Here is a 12,973-nt window from a genome sequence, read left to right as displayed (position 1 = left end):
ATTGAGTTATTTTTGCTGCATTATAGGCCTTGAACGGTTAAATATACACACTTGTATGTGCCCATTTTTGCAAGTATCCGCATAAACAGTAATTCAGGTCTTAAAAGCAAACTGTACAGTATATTGGATTGAGGCAGCTCTTAAAATGTCAGCAGTCTAATATTCCTGCTGTCTGCCATTCATCAAGCAACAAAAGAGAGAAAATCTCTCACTGCTCCTGAATAAATCACTTTTGTAACTTTAATAAGAAATATACATTTAATTTACACAATAAAGAATATACAGTATTTTATGCATTTGATTACTTTATACAATGTAGCCTATGTAGCATTTCTTATTAATTTGTTCTACTGTATATTTTTTTGTCCTATTGCTTGTAATTATTTTCTTATTCTTATTTAATCGCTGACTGTTTACTTGTCTTCAGTGAGCTTGAGTTTGTTTTTTGTTTTTAATGTAGGCTAGTATTAGTTTTTTTGTTTGATATTGACACTTATGACAAGAATTATGAATTTTCTAAGCAAGGTAACAAAAATTGTCATATCATAAAGACCTTATTAAAAGTAAAAATAACTATATCGTGATATATATTGTTACTGTGATCGTAATCACCGTAATCATATCTTGTAAATAAGATTTTGGTCATATCACCCACCCAAAGTTAGGGCTTTGCTAGTGTGTTCTAGTGGTTGCTCTGCCATCATCAGGCAATTGCTATGATCTGGGTGCTTGCCAAGCTATTGATAGATGTTTGTTATGACATTGCTAGGGCTTTGGTAATGTGCTTTGGTTGGTGGCTAGGGCTTTGATGGTCATTAGGACATCACTTGGGGTTTGCTAATGTATCTTGGGTTCTACTCTGCCCGGTCTGAGCGGGATTCAAATCGGCATTTTGGGCATAGGAGGTGTGCGCCACAGCCTCTAGTGCACCTCTTGAGATCAGGGGAGTGAGGTTTCCCCACACAGCTGTTACAAGCTGGCATTGTTACACTCACCCCCTACTTGCCCCGCTCCGAGCAGGATTTGAACCAGCATTTCCAGCGTGGAGAGGAGGGCATGCAAACAAGGAAGCTAAAGACTTCTGCCTGCAGAGTCCGTCACTAGTGCCCCTTTTGAGATCTGGGAGTGAGGTTTAACTACACAGCCCTTACTTGCTGGCCTCCATTACACTAGCGTCACTAGGATGTTCTTAGCCAACGTCCCTAGATATTTGTAGGGAGCATTTCAATGGAAGTAGAAACAATGTTATTAGTAAGCACCACTAATAAATCCTTCTTAGTAAACAACATGGCGGCGCGCACAGACGCAGCGGCTTCTCTCTCTCCCGACAGAACGGTGTTTTCGTGTTTTCTGTCTTGTACAAAAACATTGCCATTTACATCTTCGTCACGTCTACCTGTCTTTAAGCGTGCATACAGTCATGAGTTTCTGCTCGATGTCAGCAGAATCACATTTTTAGAGTTAAACTCAGCGCACACTGAAGAGCTGCGGGACCTCGGTCTGCTCCGAAAGCCTACTCCATCACCGACCCCCACTACTGCATCTCGCCCACAGCGGAGGCGCTACAAGCGGCGTGAGAGGAAGCAGACGAGGGGTAAGCGCGGAGGTATCCGAGCTAGGCTAGCGGCCAACCCACACAAGCCAGCTATCCCCACCATCGTACTGGCGAATGTACGCTCTTTGGATAATAAACTGGACTACATCCGACTACTTCGCTCGACTCAGAGGACTGTAAGAGACTGTTGTGTTTTTGTGTTTACGGAAACATGGCTTAACAACAGCGTACCGGACTGCGCCATACAGCTCGACCAGTTAAAATGCTATCGAGCTGACAGAGCTCTCGTCGAGGGAGGTAAGATCCACGGCGGTGGGCTTTGTGTTTAAATCAATGATGCATGGTGCCGCGACACTGTTGTGGTCTGCAAACACTGCTCACCCTTGGTGGAGTTTATGATTATTAAGTGCCGGCCGTTCTATCTACCGAGGGAATATACAGCCATACTGCTCGTTGCTGTATACATCCCTCCCAGCTCCAACAACAACAACAGTGAGGCACTAAATGATCTGTACCAGCACACCAGTGAGCAGCAGACAACCCATCCAGATGCTTTTCTCATCCTGGCAGGGGATTTCAACCACGCAGACTTAAAGAGTGTGTTCCCAAAAATACATCAACACATAGACTTTCCAACAACGGGAAAAAATACCCTGGACTTTGTTTACACCACCCAGAGAGGAGCTTACAAGGCCCTCCCCCTCCCCCACCTCGGAGCCTCAGACTACATCACTGTCATGCTAATGCCTACATACGGACCGCTCGTTAAAGCCATCAAATCAATGCACAAACAGATACAAGTGTGGCCGGAAGGGTCGTCAGAGGCAATTCAAGACTGTTTCGACACCACTGACTGGAATATGTTTAAACAGGCTGCCACATACAACAACACTACAGACCTCCAAGAGTACTCAGAGACTGTCACTGCCTACATCACCAAGTGCATTGATGATGTAACAGTCACAAAGTCCATCACTGTCAGGGCCAACCAGAAGCCGTGGATGACAGGGGAGGTCTACAGACTTCTGAAGGCTCGGAATGCTGCCTTTAGAGCTGGAGATGAGGAGGGCCTGAAGACAGCTAGGGCCAACCTTTCCCGCGGCATCAGAGAGGCCAAGAGACAGTACTCCAGGAGGATAGCCCATCGCTTCAGCGACAGCAGAGACACTCGGAGCCTGTGGCAGGGGATACAGACCCTTACGGACTACAAGCCCCCACCACAGACCTGTGACAGCACCATCCCCCTGCTGAACGAGCTGAATGCCTTCTTTGCTCGCTTTGAGGCATAAAACAGCACCACTGCACAGAAGACTACACCTCCTCCCGGTGACCAGGTGATGACGCTGTCCCCGGACAGTGTAAGGAGATCCCTCAGCAGGATCAATGCATGCAAAGCTCCGGGTCCTGACAACATTCCTGGGCGTGTACTGAGAGACTGTGCAGTGGAACTCACTGATGTCTTCACAGACATTTACATTTACATTTACATTTATTCATTTAGCTGACGCTTTTATCCAAAGCGACTTACAATTGCTATATATGTCAGAGGTCGCACGCCTCTGGAGCAACTAGGGGGTTAAGTGTCTTGCTCAGGGACACATTGGTGTCTCACAGTGGATTCGAACCCGGGTCTCTCACACCAAAGGCATGTGTCTTATCCACTGCGCCATCACCACCCCACCCCAGATATTTTCAACATCTCATTAAATCAGGCCGTTTTCCCGCTACCACCATCATTCCAGTCCCGAAGAAGTCATCTCCATCCTGCTTCAATGACTACCATCCAATAGCACTCACTCCTATTCTTATTAAGTGCTTTGAACGGCTAGTCATGCACCACATCAAGTCTGTCCTCCCCCCCTCCCTGGACTCCGTCCAGTTTGCATATGGGTCCAACCGCTCGACCGATGATGCCATCACCACTGCCCTCCACCCAGTCCTCACAAATCTGGAAAAAAAGACTCATATGTCAGGATGCTGTTCATAGATTTCAGTTCAGCATTCAACACCATCATCCCTCAACAGCTCACTCACAAACTGGTCCAGCTGGGGCTCAACACCTCTCGGTGCAACTGGCTGTTGGACTTCCTGACAGGGAGACCTCAGGCAGTACGGGTCGGCATTAACACATCCAGCACCATCACACTGAACACTGGGGCCCCCCAAGGATGTGTGCTGAGCCCCCTCCTCTTCACTCTGCTGACCCATGACTGCACACCGTCACACAACCTTTTTATTAAGTTTGCGGATGACACGACTGTGGTGGGTCTCAGAGCAGCTGAGAAGATCGTTGGTGTCTCTCTCCCCTCCCTCCAGGACATTTACAGCACCCGTCTCACCCGCAAAGCCCTCCGCATTGCAGGTGATCCCACCCACCTGACACACAGCTTCTTCAGTCTGCTGCCATCAGGGAGGAGACTGCGGAGTCTCCAGGCGAGGACCAGCAGACTGAAGGACAGCTTCATACATCAACTGAACTACCTCCCGTCCTTGCCCCCCTCCCCTCTTTTACCCCATGCAACACTGAACACTGATACTACGACCCCCCCCCCCCCCCCCCCCCCCCACCCCCCAGCTCCCCACATCCCCAGGACACTTCCACCCCCCACCCCCCTAAAAACTTTGACCAGCACCTGTCACTTGTGCAGCATTGGACTGATCACTACCTCATCCAGCATTGACTGCAAACTACCTCTTTGGATAGTCTGATAAAAAGACTGTTCTCGTCACTTTAACAGACTGATAAGCTCTTCTTGCACTTCACATATATCTGCACAGTTTTGTTTTATTTAACTGGTTTGCACTATCTATTCTGCCATGTGCCTTATGCCACTTTATTATCTCTTTTTTTATTTTTCTACAATGTCTTCAGACTGATAGGCTCCTATTGCACTATATATATATATATATATATATATATATATATATATATATATACACTCTATACATATACACATATATCGGCACAGTTTTGTTTTATTTAACTGGTTTGCACTCTATCTGCCATGTGCCTTATGCCACTTTATCTATCTCTTTCTTTATTTTTCTACAATGTCCTCATTTGTATATCTGTATAGTTGTATGTACATATGTTTAAACTGTATTTATCTGTATTTGAACGTCTACTGTCAGTGTCTTAAATGTTAACTGTATGCACCAAGGGTCTGAGAGTAACGCAATTTCAATTCTCTGTATGTATGTGCCGTACATGTGGAAGAATTGACAATAAAGCAGACTTGACTTGACTTCTTATATTTTCTTTTCCTCAGCAGTATTTATAGTGGCATTATCTGTGGTGCTTTGCTTCCTGCAGGGCTCTCGGAACTGATGAAGGGGTATTAGCATAATTAGCTAAATGTTAGTTGCTAGCCGGAATGTTTGTCTCCCGGTTTGGCCGACCAACAGCTCCAGTCTCATCCAGGCCAAAGGAAGGATGAGACAATCTAGAGGAGATGTCGGGGGAGGGGAAGAAGGGGAAAGGAGAGTTGCATATGGAGGACAGTTGTAACGAGTGAGTGATTAGAGTGATCAAATGAAGTCAGAGATAGAGAGAGAGATTAAGACAGTCAACAAGGGAGAGGCCATCTGTACTCCCAATATCTGGAATTGGTTTTGGGTCTGGAATGTCAGAATAAAGTGTGGATATGGAATGCCTCTGTTTGTACAGAGCTTGAGGGTTCATGTAACTGTGTGTGTGTGTGTCAGTTTTGATTTTGGTTCAAAATCCCAAAGGGATGCAGTAATCTGCGCATGGCTCCGAGATTTGAGTCTCTAAACAAAGCTTTTTTCTCTCTATTTATAAATCTCTTAATCTGCACAAAGAGCCCTGTGAGACACACACACACAAACCGGAGCAGACATGTGCGTGATTCTGTGTATGTGTAATACAAGTTTGTGAATAGAGCAGTGTGTTAGCTCTACATACACACACAGGCACACAGGACATTTGTGGTACACGCCACCTGGATTCAATAAGAAATGAGGGTCATTTGAGTCACAAGTCCTGCTCAAAAGTGGGATCAATAATTTTGTGTGTGTGCTTCCGCTTGATGCTCAGAGACAGAAGCTGATACATAAAAGCAGAATCAAGGTGACCTTTAGAGAGGCCTTGACCTTTTGACCTGACCTAAAGCATTAAAGAGAGAAGCAATCTGAAGCAATAATTTATAAAATTACAGAACTTTTTGAGATGCAGGTGAAAAATGTAATTTTCTACAATTCAGTTGAAATTAAAGTAATATTTTGTATTTTCTATTCAAAATTTTCTGTTGAAAATGAAGTTTCCTCAAAATTAAAGGGGACCTATTATGCTCATTTTTACAATATGTAAAATAAGTCTCTGATATCCTCAGAGTGTGTATGTGAAGTTTTAGCTCAAAATACCGACAGATACATTTTTATAGCTTGTTAAAATGGCCCCTTTTAGGGTATGAGCAAAAATGCATTGTATTTGAGTATGTTGCTTTAATGCAACTGAGCTGGTGGTCCCGGAGAAGAGGGCAGAGCTTCAAGAGCTCAAGCTCCGGCATTAGCAGTGCTAGCCTTTGAAAATAAAACATTCCACGATTAGTACAAGCCTTAACTTTACAGAAAACATACTCTGTTTAAAAGTCAGCCATCTGATTGTACTGTGCATAATAAATTTGTGTTTATGAATTACACAGACAGGGAGCACAGCGCGATAAAAATAACAACATAGCTGGTCTCATGGTGCATGGCATGCTATCACAAACTTTATAAGTCCCACTCATGATTATGAGCTCAACAAACTAAAGCGATCGACTTGCATTGCTTTCATATGCAACTTTTAACTACCACATTCCTATTCCCGATCATTCATGGGCAGCACCAGTGAAAACAGACAGAGACAATGGTAGCTTTAGCATCATTAGCCTACTGAGTGCCAAGAAGCTCTTTCAGAAGGGCAATTTGGAAAACAAACGCATGATTGATGGTTGATGGCTAATTTCGCTGGTACTTGTGACAAGTGACAATAAAGGGCTACTACTACTACTACTACTACGATACTTACTTTGTCTGGAGCTGACATTCGCGCACAAAGCGTTGGTATTGATCCCTACACATATTGGCGACTTTACAGATTTTTTCCGGGACATTTCCTTAGACAATGAAACTTAACCACAGTGTCCTCAGCGGCTCAGATGGAGGGAGACTATGGAGACTCATATGTTCGTTAGTGCATCCCAAAACACAACACTTGAAATGCCTCTTTGGTGCTGACATTGTATATCTCCAGCAGGTACAGCAAGTACCTTCTCTGAAACTTCGTTTATTTTATATTTCTTATTTTTTTAGATTATAAAAAAATGAGTGGGTAGATTTTTACCATTATAGGCTGGTAGTTTTCACATACTACGGCCACACAACTGTGTTCAAACACCTTATAAAAGTGATTTTTGCATAATAGGTCCCCTTTAAACAATAAAAAAGGCAAGTGTAAGATCATTTAAAATAAGAAATATTATAAAGAGCCACAAATACAAGAAATTAACCCATAATTGCAATAAAGTCGCAATTATGATAAAGTCACAGCTGTGAAATATATAGATGCTATTTTATTAATCCGCAATTCAAAGAAATAAAGATAGAATTATGAAAAATAAAGTTATATACAATCCCAGTTACAATTATGAGAAAAAATTCTAAATTGCGAGAAATAAAATCTCAAATACAAGAAATATATGAATGATTATGAAAAATACATTTTCAGTTGTAAAACATAAAATTACAATTATAAAAATAGTTGCAATTATGAGACGTAATCATATTGTGCAATATCAAGTCAAATTTTGTGATTTATTTGTGTGGTATTTTCATAATTATGCAAAAGTCACAATTGCAAAATATATAGACATAATTATAATCAATACAACTACAATCCCAAGAAATAAAGACAAATTTATGAAAAATAAAGTTGCAAGATATATACAGTCTCAATTACTAGATATAAAGGTGAAAATATGAGATATAAATTCACAATTACCGGATATAATGTAATTACAAGAAATATATTCATAATTATGAGAAATAAGATATAGTATATTGTATTGTAAGATATAGTCACAATTATGAAAACTAATGTTGCAATTACAAGATATATTCATTGTGATATATAAACTCACATTGTGAGATTTAAAGTCACACTTATAAAGATATAAAGAATTATTAGAAACAAAGCAATTATGAGAAACAAATTCATGATTATGAGAAATATATTTAAATTACGAGAAATAAAGTTGCAGTTGTAAGGTATAAAGCATTTAAAAGGCATAAAAACTTGCAATACATGTGACATGCATTTTCTTGCAAACCAGTTCTGTAAAGAATTGCAAATTGAAATGTAATATATGGTGATGCTCTGTCCATGGCTCATTGGAAGTGTTGCCAGTGGGCTGGGTTTCTCTTTCAGTTTGCTAAGCCTGAACGAGCTGTTGCATTTTCTTCTCCCCCAGACTAAGATCAGGACACATTTTGATAATTCTAGACTAAAAATATAAAACATTTTCCAACCCTTTGCGCATATTAGCTTATGCTATCAGCTCAATATGCGATTTGACTGACTGAACAGATTACTCATTTTATATAACCATGTCAGAAGTAGTGAAATCAGTCTCATTGTCTAAGTAGCAAACAAGAGGAGGTAATATGCAAGCTTTTATTTACATGCACTTATGCACATATGCTATGATCATAAATAGTGCAAAAACAGTTATATCCTAATATGTTGCGACTAACTTGTCAGTTCTAAAATGCGAACAAACTGCTCAATCATCCAGTTTTCGCAAACATCATCGTGCTTTTTTCTGTCTGTCAATTCTCTGCTACACAGAAAGCTGGCAAACATCTTGACCTTGTGTTTACTAGAAGCTGCCCCTCCCCTCCAGTCACTGTGACCCTTATTCATTTCGGCAATGTTTTATCTCAGTCCCACACTCTCTCGCACTCACCCCCTGCCCTTTCCCTCCAGAACCGTGAGAGAATTTCACATGCTCTCTTCATTTCTTCAACCATAACCTCAATTCTCTTTTATGACTGTGTAGGATAAGACTATGGATTGTTACTGCTTTAGTTCTTCCAAAGACTCACTCACTCAAATGTATGTATATTCTGTCTCTATTGTAAGAACGAAGTAGTAATGAGAGACTCTTTGTTAGAATGCATGTGCCAACTCCCCAAAAAACATCACAGGATGAACTTAAAAGAACAGACAATAAAGTGCAGAACTTCTGATAACCTGTACTAGAAACCTATTTTGAAAAATAGGTTATATATTTCCATTTCAAGTAGTACTTTAAAAAAGTATCTTTTTCTTTTTTTGAATATTTAATTGAAATGTTTTTTGCGCAAACCACACACAAAATAAATACAAAACAATCTCTGATAAAATGTAGTATGGCTTGGTTTCTATAGATGTGGGCCAATCCAATTCACACAGAATGCTCATTAGATTGAATTAATGCTCCTCTTGTATATTAAATATCCAAAATGTACAAGGAGAGATTAACTGTCAAAGTTTAGAGCCAGAAATGATCTGATATATGACAAATTCAACAAAAATCTATTAAAAGCATCCAATCTGGTGAAGCATTACAGAATTTGTGAAAACACAAGGTATGTGTTCTTAGCTTTACATTTTTGGGGGGTTTGAGAGAGTGTGCAAACAGAGAGAAATGCTCAGATTGGCTTTTTTGTGATTAATTGTCAGGTCTATTTTGACTTTAAGTGTGAATAGACAAATTTCTTGTCATGTTGTGTCTGATTATGTTTGGATTTCTCCCATTAATATTCCTAAATGTATCCCACTTTCTCTGGTATGACCAGAGAAAGTACTTAATATTCAATACTTAATATCAATATGTAATATACAATATTGGCAATATCTTGTGCTACTTTGATTTTACTGTCTATACTTTTTCAAGTTTTTCTGGTGTGATATTTTGTATTTTGTTTTAATTGCTATTATTTGTATTATCCCGCCACTTCTTAATACATTTATTTCTTTTATCATTGACATTGAAGAAAAAAAAAGAATCTTAGTGAAACAATCCATTAGAATGGCACCACTGAAAAAGGGTAACAGAGATTTGTTCGATTTCCAGGCTGAGAATCACAGTAAAGTGTTGAGACTCCCTCCTGCTATAATACAGAAGCCACATGCACTAGACTGCCCTTGGTGAAAGCCAAACCAAAAATAAATAAAAATTCAATTTCAGTGCAATAGTCAGTGCTCAGAATTCCAAATATTCCAAAAATCAATTCCATTTACTTCCTATACAGCAAATTTTCTTAAAGCATAAGTTGTCTTTCTCAAAAGTACATCAATACATTACTTTTTTATTTAATGTACACATTGGCCAACTGACATCTCTACTTGGAAATTTGAGGATGTATTAATAATTTGTATCCAGGTTTGAACAACACTGCATTCTGTCATGCTGAAATGAGGGCAAGATTTTATACTTTAAACTAAAAATGGTCTCTTTTATATTTAGTCATGTTCAGGCATGGTGAGAGCAGTAGGTGGTTCCCCCCCAAGAAGATTGATGGAGTTGACACACTCCCACCCCCTCACAGGACAACTTAAAGCATGCAACACTGTAGATGCCAAGGATTGCAATGGTGAGGACTAGAAGCTTCAATAAGAGAATTTCTGCACCCTTGATTGCACTACTCGTCATGAATGTGCCCTTCCTGGGTTGGATCCACGTAGGTCTACAATTAAAGTATACCCAGGGTTATGAATATACTGCGGTTCCCCTTGATTATGCCACCCTCAATCCAGAACTAATTCCTCTCCGGAAGCAACTTCTAAAAATACTGCTAAGGACCAGAGCCTGAAGGGGAAGCTGTCAAAGGTGATGGCATTCGTAAGTGAAATCTCATGATCCTGTATGTCCTACTTGGCATTAAAACGATATGGCCCAGATGGCCAGCTTTTCTTTTGGTGCAACTATTATGAAATCCCCCTGTAGGACTATCAGCAACTTTTGCAAACAATATGGTGATATAATTAATAAAAACAAAAAAGGGTTCCGACTCTGTTCCCCAACATTCCCTGAGAAAAGGGAAATATGAATACTGACATTTCTTTGCAAATATTTGCAAATCAATTTCAGTGTCAACAAGCGGATCATGCTTTTACCTCCAAGTGCCAAGGGGACACCAGTTTTCTGGATGCGTGAAAACTGTATTTGCTCACTGTCCTCTTCTCATCCACTATTGGGGAGCCCCCATCACATTCACTAGATCAGGGTACACACTTTACTGCCAACGTTTTTGGAAGGCATCTTAAACTAATGGACACTGACTGGTCATTCCTTTCAGATCAAGTAGAATGAATGGAATCATTAAATATAAACAGAAAAAATTTTAAATCCACAAGAAAGGTATTCCTTGACCTTCAAACAACCCCACTGTCTCAGACATCATCAGGGTTACTACAGTTAAAGAACCACTAGTTTAAGTTTGTGGGCACCAAAAAAAGAACCCCTTGGGGGTAGGGGTCAGTGTTTGACTGGTTCGCTTCGATCTTATGCCGGGTTCACACTGCACGACTGGAAATCGACGACAAAAACCCAAAATTAAAGACAAATTGGTGCTTGTTCTCACAAGTGATAATCGCATAGTGTGTTATCAAAGACACGATCTGAGAAAAGTACTGAAGCGTTACCGATGCCCATGAGATATTTGGCATGCTAAGGCCTGGGACACACTAGATTTTCAAATCTTAACCGATTTTAAACCATGGGAGACCCCAGACATGAAGATCAAATGTGAATAGAGAAGAAAAACATATGAAGGACAATCAACGTTGTCAACTATTTATCTTAGCACGCATTCTGTTAAACAAAATAGAAAAAAGAAATATGGGTGATGTTCTTTCTTAGCACTCTACGTTCGCATGTTTGTGGCTGCCAAGTTTCAGCTATAAAAGCACGCAACATCCAGTAGGTGACACTTGCTCACTCTCATTGGCTATCGCGGGTATCACATCAGAGGCAACCCGATCTAGAGTCGTAAGTATCAAACATGTTGGATACTTACGATTTGAGAACAGCGATGCTCCGTCTTGATCGGGAGCAGTTAAATAATCATAATAAAAATTGAGGATTTTTGGAAAAAAAATTGTTTGCGACAAGTCTTGAATCTCGAATATTCGGGAGTGCAAATTGGTCTTAAAATCGGCCTTAAAATCTTCAAGTGTGTGGCCAGCTTAAATATCTGGACCTGTGGTGTGAAATGTGTTTTGACAGGAAATGACATCAGTGACGACCTACAGCAGATGAGAGAGCAAGATACAGGGCAAGGGAAAGTTCAGAGGGAGGAGTCATAGATCTGCAACAAAACATAAGCACGCGTGACTTCTTCAAACTAAAGAAAAGAAATTGTTTCTGGAACTGAGATGATTGCTAACAGATAGCTCCGTCCGGGCAGAGCTGGGTAGTAACTGATTACATGTAATCTGGATTACGTAATCAGATTCCAAAAATGAAGTACTTGTAATTCGAGTAAATTACATTTTAAAATACTCGTAATCAGACTACAGTTACTTTTTTATGGATTACATGATTACATGTTATTCACACGATAGCAATAAATTATTCATAATTCATTGACTCTCCCTAATTTCTCTTTTTCATCTTTTAAATTTTCCTTTCTAAAATAGCCTACCAATTATATACATATTATATATGTATATAGTCCAGTTTTGTGGACATTCACACAAAGACCAGTCAATAGTCAGGTGGCGACAGCATTTGACCACTGGATTTACAAAAATCATTTCAGGTTTTAGAAGGGTTTCAACACTGCATCAACTACTGAACACATTCAATTTTATTTGAATTATTACTCTGTAGGTTTTTAAACCATGTATTATTAATTATAACTAATTAAAATGCACATATTCACGTTAATTCTTAGTTGCATGTAGTGCAGGCATTCCAAAACTTTTTGTCATCAGAATCAGAATCAGAAAGAGCTTTATAGCCAAGTATGCTTGCGCATTCAAGGAATTTGTTTTAGTATCACAATGGATTTGAGAGGCCATCAAAAAACATCTAAACCTTATTCACCAAATATATTTGCTTCAAGTACCCCTGAGATTTTAAAATAAATATTTCAGTAATTAAGTATCACATTTGTTCATGGTTTCTTTGATGTTGATTAATGGTCACATGGCATGCAGGTAAATACAAATATTTCATCTTTTTTTTAGTAACTGTTTTATTTAAAACAAAGACTATAGAAATACAAAGATGGTTCACTCCTATACTTATGAATGGGAGAAACTGCAACACGCAATATGGAGGAATAGTCCCACCTTCTAAATGAAAGAGCCAAATTTCCCATTGAAACCTGACTAGACCAGCCAATGAGCATGCGCAGTATAGGCAC

The sequence above is a fragment of the Barbus barbus genome (genome assembly GCF_936440315.1).
Source record: "Barbus barbus genome assembly, chromosome: 14".
Taxonomy (NCBI): Eukaryota; Metazoa; Chordata; class Actinopteri; order Cypriniformes; family Cyprinidae; genus Barbus; species Barbus barbus.
The sequence above is the reverse complement of the archived record's forward strand: the minus strand, read 5'-3'. Positions refer to the sequence as shown.